Here is a 16,168-nt window from a genome sequence, read left to right as displayed (position 1 = left end):
TATGCAATGAGGTTTGTAAGCATTAGGGTTGCTGAGCATTGAGGTTTCAGAGCAATAAAATTTCTAAGCAATGAGGATTCTGCGCATTGATGTTTCTAAGCAATGCATGGAGGACGCTAAGCATTGAGGTTCCTAAGCAGTGAGGATTCTGAGCTTTGAGGATTCTAAGCTAAGCAATGAGGATGCTAAGCATTGAGGATGCTAAGCATTGAGGATTCTAAGCATTGAGGTTTCTAAGCTAAGCATTGAGGATGCGAAGCATTGAGGATTCTAACTATTGAGCATTCTAAGCAATGCGTGGAGGATGCTAAGCATTGAGGATTCTAAGCATTGAGGATTCTAAGCTATGCATGGAGGATGCTAAGCATTGATGATTCTAAGCATTGAGGATGCTAAGCATTGAGGATTCTAAGCATTGAGGATGCTAATCATTGAGGATGCTAAGCATTGAGGATGGTAAGCATTGAGTATTCTAAGCTTTGAGGATGCTAAGCATTGAGGATGCTAAGCATTGAGGATGCTAAGCATTGAGGATTCTAAGCATTGAGGATTCTAAGCTATGTAATGAGGATGCTAAGCATTGAGGATTCTAAGTATTGAGGTTTCTATGCTAAGCATTGAGGATGGTAAGCATTGAGGATTCTAACTATTGAGGATTCTAAGCAATGCATGGAGGATTCTAAGCATTGAGGATTCTAAGCATTGAGGATTCTAAGCATTGAGGATGCTAAGCATTGAGGATGCTAAGCATTGAGGATGGTAAGCATTGAGGATTCTAAGCATAGAGCATACTAAGCATTGAAGATGCTAAGCATTTAGGATGCTAAGCATTGAGGATGCTAAGCATTGAGGTTTCAAACAATAAAATTTCTCAGCATTGAGGTTTGTAAGCATTGAGGATTCTAAGCATTGAGGATTCTAAGCTAAGCATAGAGCATACTAAGGATTGAGGATGCTAAGCATTGAGGTTTCTAAGCATTGGGGATTCTACGCGTTGAGGATGCTAAGCACTGACGATTCTAAGCATTGAGGTTTCTAAGCAGTGAGGATTCTAAGCTAAGAACTGAGGATGCTAAGTATTGAGGTTTCTAAGCATTAAGGACTCTGTGCATTGAGGTTTCTAAGCATTGGGGATCTGTAGCTTTGAGGATTCTAAGCTAAGCATTGAGGATTCTAAGCATTGAGGATTCTAAGCATTGAGGATGCTAAGCATTGAGGATTCTAAGCATTGAGGATTCTAAGCATTGAGGATTCTAAGCATTGAGGATTCTAAGCATTGAGGTTTCTAAGCTTAGCATTGAGGATTCTAATCATTGAGGATTCTAAGCATTCAGGTTTCTAAGCAGTGAGGATTCTAAGCTAAGCACTGAGGATGCTAAGTATTGAGGTTTCTAAGCATTAAGGACTCTGTGCATTGAGGATTCTAAGCATTGAGGATTCTAAGCATTGAGGATTCTAAGCATTGAGGATTCTAAGCAGTGAGGATTCTAAGCATTGAGGTTTCTAAGGTAAGCATTGAGGATTCTAAGCATTGAGGATTCTAAGCATTGAGGTTTCTAAGCTAAGCATTGAGGATGCGAGGCATTGAGGATTCTAACTATTGAGGATTCTAAGCAATGCATGGAGGATGCTAAGCATTGAGGATTCTAAGCATTGAGGATTCTAAGCATTGAGGATTCTAAGCCAAGCATTGAGTTTTCTAATCTTTGAGGTTTCTAAGCATTAATGCCTCTATGCATTGAGGTTTGTAAGCATTTGGGATGCTAAGCGATGAGGTTTCAAACAATAAAATTTCTCAGCATTGAGGTTTGTAAGCATTGAGGATTCTAAGCATTGAGGATTCTAACCTAAGCATAGAGCATACTAAGGATTGAGGATGCTAAGCATTGAGGTTTCTAAGCATTAAGGATTCTACGCGTTGAGGATACTAAGCACTGAGGATTCTAAGTATTGAGGTTTCTAAGCATTAAGGACTCTGTGCATTGAGGTTTCTAAGCATTGAGGATCCTGAGCTTTGAGGATTCTAAGATATGCATTGAGGATGCTAAGGATTGAGGATGCTAAGCATTGAGGATGCTAAGCATTGAGGTTTCTAAGCTTAGCATTGAGGATTCTAAGCATTCAGGTTTCTAAGCATTGAGGATTCTAAGCCAAGCATTGAGTTTTCTTATCTTTGAGGTTTCTAAACATTAAGGCCTCTATGCACTGAGGTTTGTAAGCATTAGGGATGCTAAGCATTGAGGCTTCAGAGCAATAAAATTTCTAAGCAATGAGGATTCTACGCATTGAGGTTTCTAAGCAATGCATGGAGTATGCTAAGCATTGAGGTTCCTAAGCAGTGAGGATTCTGAGCTTTGAGGATTCGAAGCTAAGCAATGAGGATGCTAAGCATTGAGGATGCTAAGCATTGAGGATTCTAAGCTATGTAATGGGGATACAAAGCATTGAGGATGCTAAGCATTGAGGATTCTAAGCATTGAGGATTCTAAGCTAAGCATAGAGAATACTAAGGATTGAGGATGCTAAGCATTGAGGTTTCTAAGCATTGGGCATTCTACGCATTTAGGATGCTAAGCAGTGAGGATTCTAAGCTAAGCACTGAGGATGCTAAGTATTGAGGTTTCTAAGCATTAAGGACTCTGTGCATTGAGGTTCCTAAGCATTGAGGATTCTAAGCATTGAGGATTCTAACTATTGAGGACTCTAAGCATAGAGGATTCTAAGCCAAGCATTGAGTTTTCTAATCTTTGTGGTTTCTAAGCATTAAGGCCTCTATGCATTGAGGTTTGTAAGCATTTGGGATGCTAAGCAATGAGGTTTCAAACAATAAAATTTCTCAGCATTGAGGTTTGTAAGCATTGAGGATTCTAAGCATTGAGGATTCTAAGCTAAGCATAGAGCATACTAAGGATTGAGGATGCTAAGCTTTGAGGTTTCTAAGCATTGGGGATTCTACGCGTTGAGGATGCTAAGCACTGAGGATTCTAAGCATTGAAGTTTCTAAGCAGTGGGGATTGTAAGCTAAGCACTGAGGATGCTAAGTATTGAGGTTTCTAAGCATTAAGGACTCTGTGCATTGAGGTTTCTAAGCATTGGGGATCTGTAGCTTTGAGGATTCTAAGCTAAGCATTGAGGATTCTAAGCATTGAGGATTCTAAGCATTGAGGATTCTAAGCATTGAGGATGCTAAGCATTGAGGATGCTAAGCATTGAGGATTCTAAGCATTGAGGATTCTGAGCATTGAGGTTTCTAAGCTTAGCATTGAGGATTCTAATCATTGAGGATTCTAAGCATTCAGGTTTCTAAGCAGTGAGGATTCCAAGATAAGCACTGAGGATGCTAAGTATTGAGGTTTCTAAGCATTAAGGACTCTGTGCATTGAGGTTTCTAAGCATTGGGGATCTGTAGCTTTGAGGATTCTAAGCTAAGCATTGAGGATTCTAAGCATTGAGGATTCTAAGCATTGAGGATTCTAAGCATTGAGGATTCTAAGCCAAGCATTGAGTTTTCTTATCTTTGAGGTTTCTAAACATTAAGGCCTCTATGCACTGAGGTTTGTAAGCATTAGGGATGCTAAGCATTGAGGCTTCAGAGCAATAAAATTTCTAAGCAATGAGGATTCTACGCATTGAGGTTTCTAAGCAATGCATGGAGGATGCTAAGCATTGAGGTTCCTAAGCAGTGAGGACTTTGAGCTTTGAGGATTCGAAGCTAAGCAATGAGGATGCTAAGCATTGAGGATGCTAAGCATTGAGGATTCTAAACTATGTAATGGGGATACAAAGCATTGAGGATGCTAAGCATTGAGGATTCTAAGCATTGAGGATTCTAAGCAGTGAGGATTCTAAGCTAAGCACTGAGGATGCTAAGTATTGAGGTTTCTAAGCATTAAGGACTCTGTGCATTGAGGTTTCTAAGCATTGAGGATTCTATGCATTGAGGATTATAAACATTGAGGATTCTAAGCATGGAGGATTCTAAGCATTGAGGATTCTAAGCTATGAGGATTCTAAGCCAAGCATTGAATTTTCTAATCTTTGAGGTTTCTAAGCATTAAGGCCTCTATGCATTGAGGTTTGTAAGCATTTGGGATGCTAAGCAATGAGGTTTCAAACAATAAAATTTCTCAGCATTGAGGTTTGTAAGCATTGAGGATTCTAAGCATTGAGGATTCTAAGCTAGGCATTGAGGATTCTAAGCATTGAGGATGCAAAGCATTGAGGATTCTAAGCATTGAGGATTCTAAGCTATGCATTGAGGATTCTAAACATTGAGGATGTTAAGCATTGAGGATTCTAAGCATTGAGTTTTCTAAGCTAAGCATTGAGGATTCTAAGCATTGAGAATTCTAAGCATTGAGGATTCTAAGCACTGAGGATTCTAAGCATTGAGGATTTTAAGCATTGAGGATTCTAAGCATTGAGGATTCTAATCTAGGCATTGAGGATTCTAAGCATTGAGGATTCTAAGCATTGAGGATTCTAAGCATTGAGGTTTCTAAGCTAAGCATTGAGGATTCTAAGCATTGAGGATGCTAAGTATTGAGGATGCTAAGCATTGAGGATGCTAAGCATTGAGGATTCTAAGCATTGAGGATTCTAAGCATTGAGGATTCTAAGCTATGCATTGAGGATTCTAAGCATTGAGGATTCAAAGCATTGAGGATTCAAAGCATTGAGGATTCTAATCTAGGCATTGAGGATTCTAAGCATTGAGGATTCTGAGCATTGAGGTTTCTAAGCTTAGCATTGAGGATTCTAATCATTGAGGATTCTAAGCATTCAGGTTTCTAAGCAGTGAGGATTCCAAGATAAGCACTGAGGATGCTAAGTATTGAGGTTTCTAAGCATTAAGGACTCTGTGCATTGAGGTTTCTAAGCATTGGGGATTTGTAGCTTTGAGGATTCTAAGCTAAGCATTGAGGATTCTAAGCATTGAGGATTCTAAGCATTGAGGATTCTAAGCATTGAGGTTTCTAAGCTTAGCATTGAGGATTCTAATCATTGAGGATTCTATGCATTCAGGTTTCTAAGCAGTGAGGATTCTAAGCTAAGCACTGAGGATGCTTAGTATTGAGGTTTCTAAGCATTAAGGACTCTGTGCATTGAGGATTCTAAGCATTGAGGATTCTAAGCATTGAGGATTCTAAGCATTGAGGATTCTAAGCAGTGAGGATTCTAAGCATTGAGGTTTCTAAGGTAAGCATTTAGGATTCTAAGCATTGAGGATTCTAAGCATTGAGGTTTCTAAGCTAAGCATTGAGGATGCGAAGCATTGAGGATTCTAACTATTGAGGATTCTAAGCCAAGCATTGAGTTTTCTAATCTTTGAGGTTTCTAAGCATTAAGGCCTCTATGCATTGAGGTTTGTAAGCATTTGGGATGCTAAGCAATGAGGTTTCAAACAATAAAATTTCTCAGCATTGAGGTTTGTAAGCATTGAGGATTCTAAGCATTGAGGATTCTAACCTAAGCATAGAGCATACTAAGGATTGAGGATGCTAAGCATTGAGGTTTCTAAGCATTAAGGATTCTACGCGTTGAGGATACTAAGCACTGAGGATTCTAAGTATTGAGGTTTCTAAGCATTAAGGACTCTGTGCATTGAGGTTTCTAAGCATTGAGGATCCTGAGCTTTGAGGATTCTAAGATATGCATTGAGGATGCTAAGGATTGAGGATGCTAAGCATTGAGGATGCTAAGCATTGAGGTTTCTAAGCTTAGCATTGAGGATTCTAAGCATTCAGGTTTCTAAGCATTGAGGATTCTAAGCCAAGCATTGAGTTTTCTTATCTTTGAGGTTTCTAAACATTAAGGCCTCTATGCACTGAGGTTTGTAAGCATTAGGGATGCTAAGCATTGAGGCTTCAGAGCAATAAAATTTCTAAGCAATGAGGATTCTACGCATTGAGGTTTCTAAGCAATGCATGGAGTATGCTAAGCATTGAGGTTCCTAAGCAGTGAGGATTCTGAGCTTTGAGGATTCGAAGCTAAGCAATGAGGATGCTAAGCATTGAGGATGCTAAGCATTGAGGATTCTAAGCTATGTAATGGGGATACAAAGCATTGAGGATGCTAAGCATTGAGGATTCTAAGCTAAGCATAGAGAATACTAAGGATTGAGGATGCTAAGCATTGAGGTTTCTAAGCATTGGGCATTCTACGCATTTAGGATGCTAAGCAGTGAGGATTCTAAGCTAAGCACTGAGGATGCTAAGTATTGAGGTTTCTAAGCATTAAGGACTCTGTGCATTGAGGTTCCTAAGCATTGAGGATTCTAAGCATTGAGGATTCTAACTATTGAGGACTCTAAGCATAGAGGATTCTAAGCCAAGCATTGAGTTTTCTAATCTTTGTGGTTTCTAAGCATTAAGGCCTCTATGCATTGAGGTTTGTAAGCATTTGGGATGCTAAGCAATGAGGTTTCAAACAATAAAATTTCTCAGCATTGAGGTTTGTAAGCATTGAGGATTCTAAGCATTGAGGATTCTAAGCTAAGCATAGAGCATACTAAGGATTGAGGATGCTAAGCTTTGAGGTTTCTAAGCATTGGGGATTCCACGCGTTGAGGATGCTAAGCACTGAGGATTCTAAGCATTGAAGTTTCTAAGCAGTGGGAATTGTAAGCTAAGCACTGAGGATGCTAAGTATTGAGGTTTCTAAGCATTAAGGACTCTGTGCATTGAGGTTTCTAAGCATTGGGGATCTGTAGCTTTGAGGATTCTAAGCTAAGCATTGAGGATTCTAAGCATTGAGGATTCTAAGCATTGAGGATTCTAAGCATTGAGGATGCTAAGCATTGAGGATGCTAAGCATTGAGGATTCTAAGCATTGAGGATACTGAGCATTGAGGTTTCTAAGCTTAGCATTGAGGATTCTAATCATTGAGGATTCTAAGCATTCAGGTTTCTAAGCAGTGAGGATTCCAAGATAAGCACTGAGGATGCTAAGTATTGAGGTTTCTAAGCATTAAGGACTCTGTGCATTGAGGTTTCTAAGCATTGGGGATCTGTAGCTTTGAGGATTCTAAGCTAAGCATTGAGGATTCTAAGCATTGAGGATTCTAAGCATTGAGGATTCTAAGCATTGAGGATGCTAAGCATTGAGGATTCTAAGCATTGAGGATTCTAAGCATTGAGGATTCTAAGCATTGAGGATTCTAAGCATTGAGGTTTCTAAGCTTAGCATTGAGGATTCTAATCATTGAGGATTCTATGCATTCAGGTTTCTAAGCAGTGAGGATTCTAAGCTAAGCACTGAGGATGCTTAGTATTGAGGTTTCTAAGCATTAAGGACTCTGTGCATTGAGGATTCTAAGCATTGAGGATTCTAAGCATTGAGGATTCTAAGCATTGAGGATTCTAAGCAGTGAGGATTCTAAGCATTGAGGTTTCTAAGGTAAGCATTTAGGATTCTAAGCATTGAGGATTCTAAGCTTTGAGGTTTCTAAGCTAAGCATTGAGGATGCGAAGCATTGACGATTCTAACTATTGAGGATTCTAATCAATGCATGGAGGATGCTAAGCATTGAGGATTCTAAGCATTGAGTATTCTAAGCATTGAGGATTCTAAGCCAAGCATTGAGTTTTCTAATCTTTGAGGTTTCTAAGCATTAAGGCCTCTATGCATTGAGGTTTGTAAGCATTTGGGATGCTAAGCAATGAGGTTTCAAACAATAAAATTTCTCAGCATTGAGGTTTGTAAGCATTGAGGATTCTAAGCATTGAGGATTCTAACCTAAGCATAGAGCATACTAAGGATTGAGGATGCTAAGCATTGAGGTTTCTAAGCATTAAGGATTCTACGCGTTGAGGATACTAAGCACTGAGGATTCTAAGTATTGAGGTTTCTAAGCATTAAGGACTCTGTGCATTGAGGTTTCTAGGCATTGAGGATCCTGAGCTTTGAGGATTCTAAGATATGCATTGAGGATGCTAAGGATTGAGGATGCTAAGCATTGAGGATGCTAAGCATTGAGGTTTCTAAGCTTAGCATTGAGGATTCTAAGCATTCAGGTTTCTAAGCATTGAGGATTCTAAGCCAAGCATTGAGTTTTCTTATCTTTGAGGTTTCTAAACATTAAGGCCTCTATGCACTGAGGTTTGTAAGCATTAGGGATGCTAAGCATTGAGGCTTCAGAGCAATAAAATTTCTAAGCAATGAGGATTCTACGCATTGAGGTTTCTAAGCAATGCATGGAGGATGCTAAGCATTGAGGTTCCTAAGCAGTGAGGACTTTGAGCTTTGAGGATTCGAAGCTAAGCAATGAGGATGCTAAGCATTGAGGATGCTAAGCATTGAGGATTCTAAACTATGTAATGGGGATACAAAGCATTGAGGATGCTAAGCATTGAGGATTCTAAGCATTGAGGATTCTAAGCAGTGAGGATTCTAAGCTAAGCACTGAGGATGCTAAGTATTGAGGTTTCTAAGCATTAAGGACTCTGTGCATTGAGGTTTCTAAGCATTGAGGATTCTATGCATTGAGGATTATAAACATTGAGGATTCTAAGCATGGAGGATTCTAAGCATTGAGGATTCTAAGCTATGAGGATACTAAGCCAAGCATTGAATTTTCTAATCTTTGAGGTTTCTAAGCATTAAGGCCTCTATGCATTGAGGTTTGTAAGCATTTGGGATGCTAAGCAATGAGGTTTCAAACAATAAAATTTCTCAGCATTGAGGTTTGTAAGCATTGAGGATTCTAAGCATTGAGGATTCTAAGCTAGGCATTGAGGATTCTAAGCATTGAGGATGCAAAGCATTGAGGATTCTAAGCATTGAGGATTCTAAGCTATGCATTGAGGATTCTAAACATTGAGGATGTTAAGCATTGAGGATTCTAAGCATTGAGTTTTCTAAGCTAAGCATTGAGGATTCTAAGCATTGAGAATTCTAAGCATTGAGGATTCTAAGCACTGAGGATTCTAAGCATTGAGGATTTTAAGCATTGAGGATTCTAAGCATTGAGGATTCTAATCTAGGCATTGAGGATTCTAAGCATTGAGGATTCTAAGCATTGAGGATTCTAAGCATTGAGGTTTCTAAGCTAAGCATTGAGGATTCTAAGCATTGAGGATGCTAAGTATTGAGGATGCTAAGCATTGAGGATGCTAAGCATTGAGGATTCTAAGCATTGAGGATTCTAAGCATTGAGGATTCTAAGCTATGCATTGAGGATTCTAAGCATTGAGGATTCAAAGCATTGAGGATTCAAAGCATTGAGGATTCTAATCTAGGCATTGAGGATTCTAAGCATTGAGGATTCTAAGCATTGAGGATTCTAAGCATTGAGGATTCTAAGCACTGAGGTTTCTAAGCTAAGCATGGAGGATTCTAAGCATTGAGGATGCTAAGTATTGACGATGCTAAGCATTGAGGATGCTAAGCATTGAGGATGCTAAGCATTGAGGATTCTAAGCATTGAGGATTTTATGCATTGAGGATTCTAAGCTAGGCATTGAGGATTCTAAGCATTGAGGATTCTAAGCCTTGAGGTTTCTAAGCAAAGCATTGAGGTTTCTAAGCATTGAGGATGCTAAGCATTGAGGATGCTAAGCATTGATGATGCTAAGCATTGAGGATTCTAAGCATTGAGGATGCTAAGCATTGAGGATGCTAAGCATTGAGGATTCTAAGCATTGAGGATTCTAAGCTTTGAGGATGCTAAGCATTGAGGATGCTAAGCATTGAGGATGCTAAGCATTGAGGATTCTAAGCATTGAGGATTCTAAGCTATGTAATGAGGATGCTAAGCATTGAGGATTCTAAGTATTGAGGTTTCTATGCTAAGCATTGAGGATGGTAAGCATTGAGGATTCTAACTATTGAGGATTCTAAGCAATGCATGGAGGATTCTAAGCATTGAGGATTCTAAGCATTGACGATTCTAAGCATTGACGATTCTAAGCATTGAGGATGGTAAGGATTGAGGATGCTAAGCATTGAGGATGCTAAGCATTGAGGATGGTAAGCATTGAGGATGCTAAGCATTGAGGATTCTAAGCATAGAGCATACTAACCATTGAGGATGCTAAGCATTGAGGATGCTAAGCATTGAGGATGCTAAACATTGAGGATGCTAAGCATTGAGGATTCTAAGATTTGAGGATGCTAAGCATTGAGGATTCTAAACATTGAGGATGCTAAGCATTGAGGATTCTAAGTATTGAGGTTTCTATGCTAAGCATTGAGGATGCGAAGCATTGGGGATTCTGACTATTGAGGATTCTAAGCAATGCAAAGAGGATTCTAATCATTGAGGATTCTAAGCATTGAGGTGTCTAAGCATTGAGGATTCTAAGTTATGCATGGAGGATTCTAAGCATTGAGGATTCTAAGCATTGAGGATTCTAAGCATTGAGGATTCTAAGCTATGCATTGAGGATTCTAAGCATTGAGGATGTTAAGCATTGAGAATTCTAAGCATTGAGGTTTCTAAGCTAAGCATTGAGGATTCTAAGCATTGAGGATTCTAAGCATTCAGGTTTCTAAGCAGTGAGGATTCTAAGCTAAGCACTTAGGATGCTAAGTATTGAGGTTTCTAAGCATTAAGGATTCTGTGCATTGAGGTTTCTAAGCACTGTGGATTCTAAGCATTGAGTTTTCTAAGCTAAGCATTGAGGATTCTAAGCATTGAGGATTCTAAGCATTGAGGATTGTAAGCATTGAGGATTCTAAACATTGAGGATTCTAAGCATTGAGGATTCTAAGCATTGAGGATTCTAAGCATTGAGGATTCTAAGCAGTGAGGATTCTAAGCATTGAGGTTTCTAAGGTAAGCATTGAGGATTCTAAGCATTGAGGATTCTAAGCATTGAGGTTTCTAAGCTAAGCATTGAGGATGCGAAGCATTGAGGATTCTAACTATTGAGGATTCTAAGCAATGCATGGAGGATGCTAAGCATTGAAGATTCTAAGCATTGAGGATTCTAAGCATTGAGGATTCTAAGCCAAGCATTGAGTTTTCTAATCTTTGAGGTTTCTAAGCATTAAGGCCTCTATGCATTGAGGTTTGTAAACATTTGGGATGCTAAGCAATGAGGTTTCAAACAATAAAATTTCTCAGCATTGAGGATTCTATGCATTGATGATTCTAAGCTAAGCATAGAGCATACTAAGGATTGAGGATGCTAAGCATTGAGGTTTCTAAGCATTGGGCATTCTACGCGTTGAGGATGCTATGCACTGAGGATTCTAAGTATTGAGGTTTCTAAGCATTAAGGACTCTGTGCATTGAGGTTTCTAAGCATTGAGGATTCTAAGCATTGAGGATTCTAAGCTAGGCATTGAGAATTCTAAGCATTGAGGATTCTAAGCATTGAGGATTCTAAGCTAAGCATTGAGGATTCTAAGCATTGAGGATGCTAAGCTTTGAGGATGCTAAGCATTGAGGATGCTAATCTTTGAGGATTCTAAGCATTGAGGATTCTAAGCATTGAGGATTCTAAGCATTGAGGATGCTAAGCATTGAGGATTCTAAGCATTGAGGATGCTAAGCATTGAGGATGCTAAGCATTGAGGATTCTAAGCATTGAGGATTCTCAGCCAAGCATTGAGTTTTCTAATCTTTGTTGTTTCTAAACATTAAGGCCTCTATGCAATGAGGTTTGTAAGCATTAGGGATGCTAAGCATCTAGGTTTCAGAGCAATAAAATTTCTAAGCAATGAGGATTCTGCGCATTGAGGTTTCTAAGCAATGCATGGAGGATGCTAAGCATTGAGGTTCCTAAGCAGTGAAGATTCTAAGCTTTGAGGATTCTAAGCTAATCAAAGAGGATGCTAAGCAATGAGGATGCTCAGCATTGAGGATGCTAAGCATTGAGGATTCTAAGCATTGAGGTTTCTAAGCTAATCATTGAGGATGCGAAGCATTGAGGATTCTAACTATTGAGGATTCTAAGCAATGCATGGAGATTGCTAAGCATTGAGGATTCTAAGCATTGAGGATTCTAAGCTATGCATGGAGGATTCTAAGCATTGAGGATTATAAGCATTGAGGATTTTAAGCCAAGCAATTAGTTTTCTAATCTTTGAGGTTTCTAAGCATTAAGGCCTCTATGCATTGAGTTTTGTAAGCATTTGGGATGCTAAGCAATGAGGTTTCAAACAATAAAATTTCTCAGCATTGAGGTTTGTAAGCATTGAGGATTCTAAGCATTGAGGATTCTAAGCTAAGCATAGAGCATACTAAGGATTGAGGATGCTAAGCATTGAGGATTCTAAGCATTGGGGATTCTACGCGTTGAGGATGCTAAGCACTGAGGATTCTAAGCATTGAGGTTTCTAAGCAGTGAGGATTCTAAGCTATGCACTGAGGATGCTAAGTATTGAGGTTTCTAAGCATTAAGGACTCTGTGCATTGAGGTTTCTAGGTATTGGGGATCTGTAGCTTTGAGGATTCTAAGCTAAGCATTGAGGATTCTAAGCATTGAGGATTCTAAGCATTGAGGATTCTAAGCATTGAGGATTCTAAGTATTGAGGTTTCTAAACATTCAGGGTTCAAAGCATTGAGGATGCCAAGCATTGAGGATGCCAAGCATTGAGGATGCTATGCATTCAGGATGCTAAGCATTGAGGATTCTAAGCATTGAGGATTCTAAGCATTGAGGTTTCTAACCTTAGCATTGAGGATTCTAATCATTGAGGATTCTAAGCATTCAGGTTTCTAAGCAGTGAGGATTCTAAGCTAAGCACTGAGGATGCTAAGTATTGAGGTTTCTAAGCATTAAGGACTCTGTGCATTGAGGATTCTAAGCATTGAGGATTCTAAGCATTGAGGATTCTAAGCATTGAGGTTTCTAAGGTAAGCATTTAGGATTCTAAGCATTGACGATTCTAAGCATTGAGGTTTCTAAGCTAAGCATTGAGGTTGCGAAGCATTGAGGATTCTATTGAGGATTCTAAGAAATGCATGGAGGATGCTAAGCATTGAAGATTCTAAGCATTGAGGATTCTAAGCATTGAGGATTCTAAGCCAAGCATTGAGTTTTCTAATCATTGAGGTTTCTAAGCATTTATGCCTCTATGCATTGAGGTTTGTAAGCATTTGGGATGCTAAGCAATGAGGTTTCAAACAATAAAATTTCTCAGCATCGAGGTTTGTAAGCATTGAGGATTCTAAGCATTGAGGATTCTAACCTAAGCATAGAGCATACTAAGGATTGAGGATGCTAAGCATTGAGGTTTCTAAGCATTGGGGATTCTACGCGTTGAGGATGCTAAGCACTGAGGATTCTAAGTATTGAGGTTTCTAAGCATTAAGGACTCTGTGCATTGAGGTTTCTAAGCATTGAGGATCCTGAGCTTTGAGGATTCTAAGATATGCATTGAGGATGCTAAGCATTGAGGATGCTAAGCATTGAGGTTTCTAAGCTTAGCATTGAGGATTCTAAGCATTCAAGGTTTCTAAGCATTGAGGATTCTAAGCCAAGCATTGAGTTTTCTTATCTTTGAGGTTTCTAAACATTAAGGCCTCTATGCTCTGAGGTTTGTAAGCATTAGGGATGCTAAGCATTGAGGTTACAGAGCAATAAAATTTCTAAGCAATGAGGATTCTACGCATTGAGGTTTCTAAGCAATGCATTGAGGATGACAAGCATTGAGGTTCCTAAGCAGTGAGGATTCTGAGCTTTGAGGATTCGAAGCTAAGCAATGAGGATTCTAAGCAATGAGGATGCTAAGCATTGAGGATTCTAAGCTATGTAATGGGGATGCTAAGCATTGAGGATGCTAAGCATTGAGGATTCTAAGCATTGAGGATTCTAAGCTAAGCATAGAGCATACTAAGGATTGAGGATGCTAAGCATTGAGGTTTCTAAGCATTGGGGATTCTACGCATTGAGGATGCTAAGCACTGAGGATTCTAAGCAGTGAGGATTCTGAGCATTGAAGGTTCTAAGCAGGGAGGATTCTAAGCTAAGCACTGAGGATGCTAAGTATTGAGGTTTCTAAGAATTAAGGATTCTGTGCATTGAGGTTCCTAAGCATTGAGGATTCTAAGCATTGAGGATTCTAAGCATTTAGGATTCTAAGCATTGAGGATTCTAAGCTAGGCATTGTGGATGCTAAGCATTGAGGATGCTAAGCATTGAGGATGCTTAGCATTGAGGACGCTAAGCATTAAGGATGCTAAGCATTGAGGATTCTAAGCATTGAGGATTTTAAGCTAAGCATAGAGCATACTAAGGATTGAGGTTTCTAAGTATTGGGGATTCTACGCATTGAGGATGCTAAGCACTGAGGATTCTAAGCATTGAGGTTTCTAAGCAGTGAGGATTCTCAGCTAAGCACTGAGGATGCTAAGTATTGAGTTTTCTAAGCATTAAGGACTCTGTGCATTGAGGTTTCTAAGCATTGAGGATCCTGAGCTTTGAAGATTCAAAGCGAAGCATTGAGGATGCTAAGCATTAAGGACTCTGTGCATTGGGATTCTAAGCATTGAGGATTCTAAGCATTCAGGTTTCTAAGCAGTGAGGATTCTAAGCTAAGCACTAAGGATGCTAAGTATTGAGGTTTCTAAGCATTAAGGACTCTGTGCATTGAGGATGCTAAGCATTGAGGATGCTAAGCATTAAGGATGCTAAGCATTGAGGATTCTAAGCATTGAGGATTCTAAGCATTGAGTATTCTAAGCACTCAGGTTTCTAAGCAGTGAGGATTCTAAGCTAAGCACTGAGGATGCTAAGTATTGAGGTTTCTAAGCATTAAGGACTCTGTGCATTGAGGTTTCTAAGCATTGAGGATTCTAAGCATTGAGGATTCTAAGCATTGAGGATTCTAAGCTAGGCATTGAGGATTCTAAGCTAGGCATTGAGGATTCTAAGCATTGAGGATTCTAAGCATTGAGGATGCTAAGCATTGAGGATGCTAAGCATTGAGGATTCTAAGCATTGAGGATTCTAAGCATTGAGGATTCTACGCCAAGCATTGAGTTTTCTAATCTTTGAGGTTTCTAAACATTAAGGCCTCTATGCACTGAGGTTTGTAAGCATTAGGGATGCTAAGAATTGAGGTTTCAGAGCAATAAAATTTCTAAGCAATGAGGATTCTACGCATTGAGGTTTCTAAACAATGCATGGAGGATGCTAAGCATTGAGGTTCCTAAGCAGTGAGGATTCTGAGCTTTGAGGATTCGAAGCTCAGCAATGAGGATGCTAAGCAATGAGGATGCTAAGCAATGAGGACTCTAAGCATTGAGGATTCTAAGCTATGCATGGAGGATGCTAAGCATTGAGGATTCTAAGCATTGAGGATGCTAAGCATTGAGGATTCTAAGCATTGAGGATTCTAAGCTATGCATGGAGGATGCTAAGCATTGAGGATTCTACGCGTTGAGGATGCTAAGCACTGAGGATTCTAAGCATTGAGGTTTCTAAACAGTGAGGATTCTAAGCTAAGCAATGAGGATGCTAAGTATTGAGGTTTCTAAGCATTAAGAACTCTGTGCATTTAGGTTTCTAAGCATTGAGGATACTGAGCTTTGAGGATTCTAAGATATGCATTGAGGATGCTAAGCATTCAGGATGCTAAGCATTGAGGATGCTAAGCATTGAGAATGCTAAGCATTGAGGATTCTAAGCATTGAGGATTCTAAGCTATGCATTGAGGATTCTAAACATTGAGGATGTTAAGCATTGAGGATTCTAAGCAAAGCACTGAGGATGCTAAGTATTGATGTTTCTAAGAATTAAGGACTCTGTGCATTGAGGTTTCTAAGCATTGAGGATGCTAAGCATTGAGGTTTCTAAGCATTGAGGATAGTAAGCATTGAGGATTCTATTCTATGTAAAGAGGATGCTAAGCATTGAGGATGCTAAGCATTGAGGATTCTATGCATTGAGGATTCTAAGCATTGAGGATTCTAAGCATTGAGGATGCTAAGCATTGAGGATGCTAAGCATTGAGGATTCTAAGCATTGAGGATTCTAAGCATTGAGGATTCTACGCCAAGCATTGAGTTTTCTAATCTTTGTGGTTTCTAAACATTAAGGCCTCTATGCACTGAGGTTTGTAAGCATTAGGGATGCTAAGAATTGAGGTTTCAGAGCAATAAAATTTCTAAGCAATGAGGATTCTACGCATTGAGGTTTCTAAACAATGCATGGAGGATGCTTAGCATTGAGGTTCCTAAGCAGTGAGGATTCTGAGCTTTGAGGATTCGAAGCT

This window comes from Coturnix japonica, chromosome 31 (assembly GCF_054131305.1).
Source record: "Coturnix japonica strain WE chromosome 31, WE-NBRP24, whole genome shotgun sequence".
NCBI classification, from domain to species: Eukaryota; Metazoa; Chordata; class Aves; order Galliformes; family Phasianidae; genus Coturnix; species Coturnix japonica.
The sequence above is the reverse complement of the archived record's forward strand: the minus strand, read 5'-3'. Positions refer to the sequence as shown.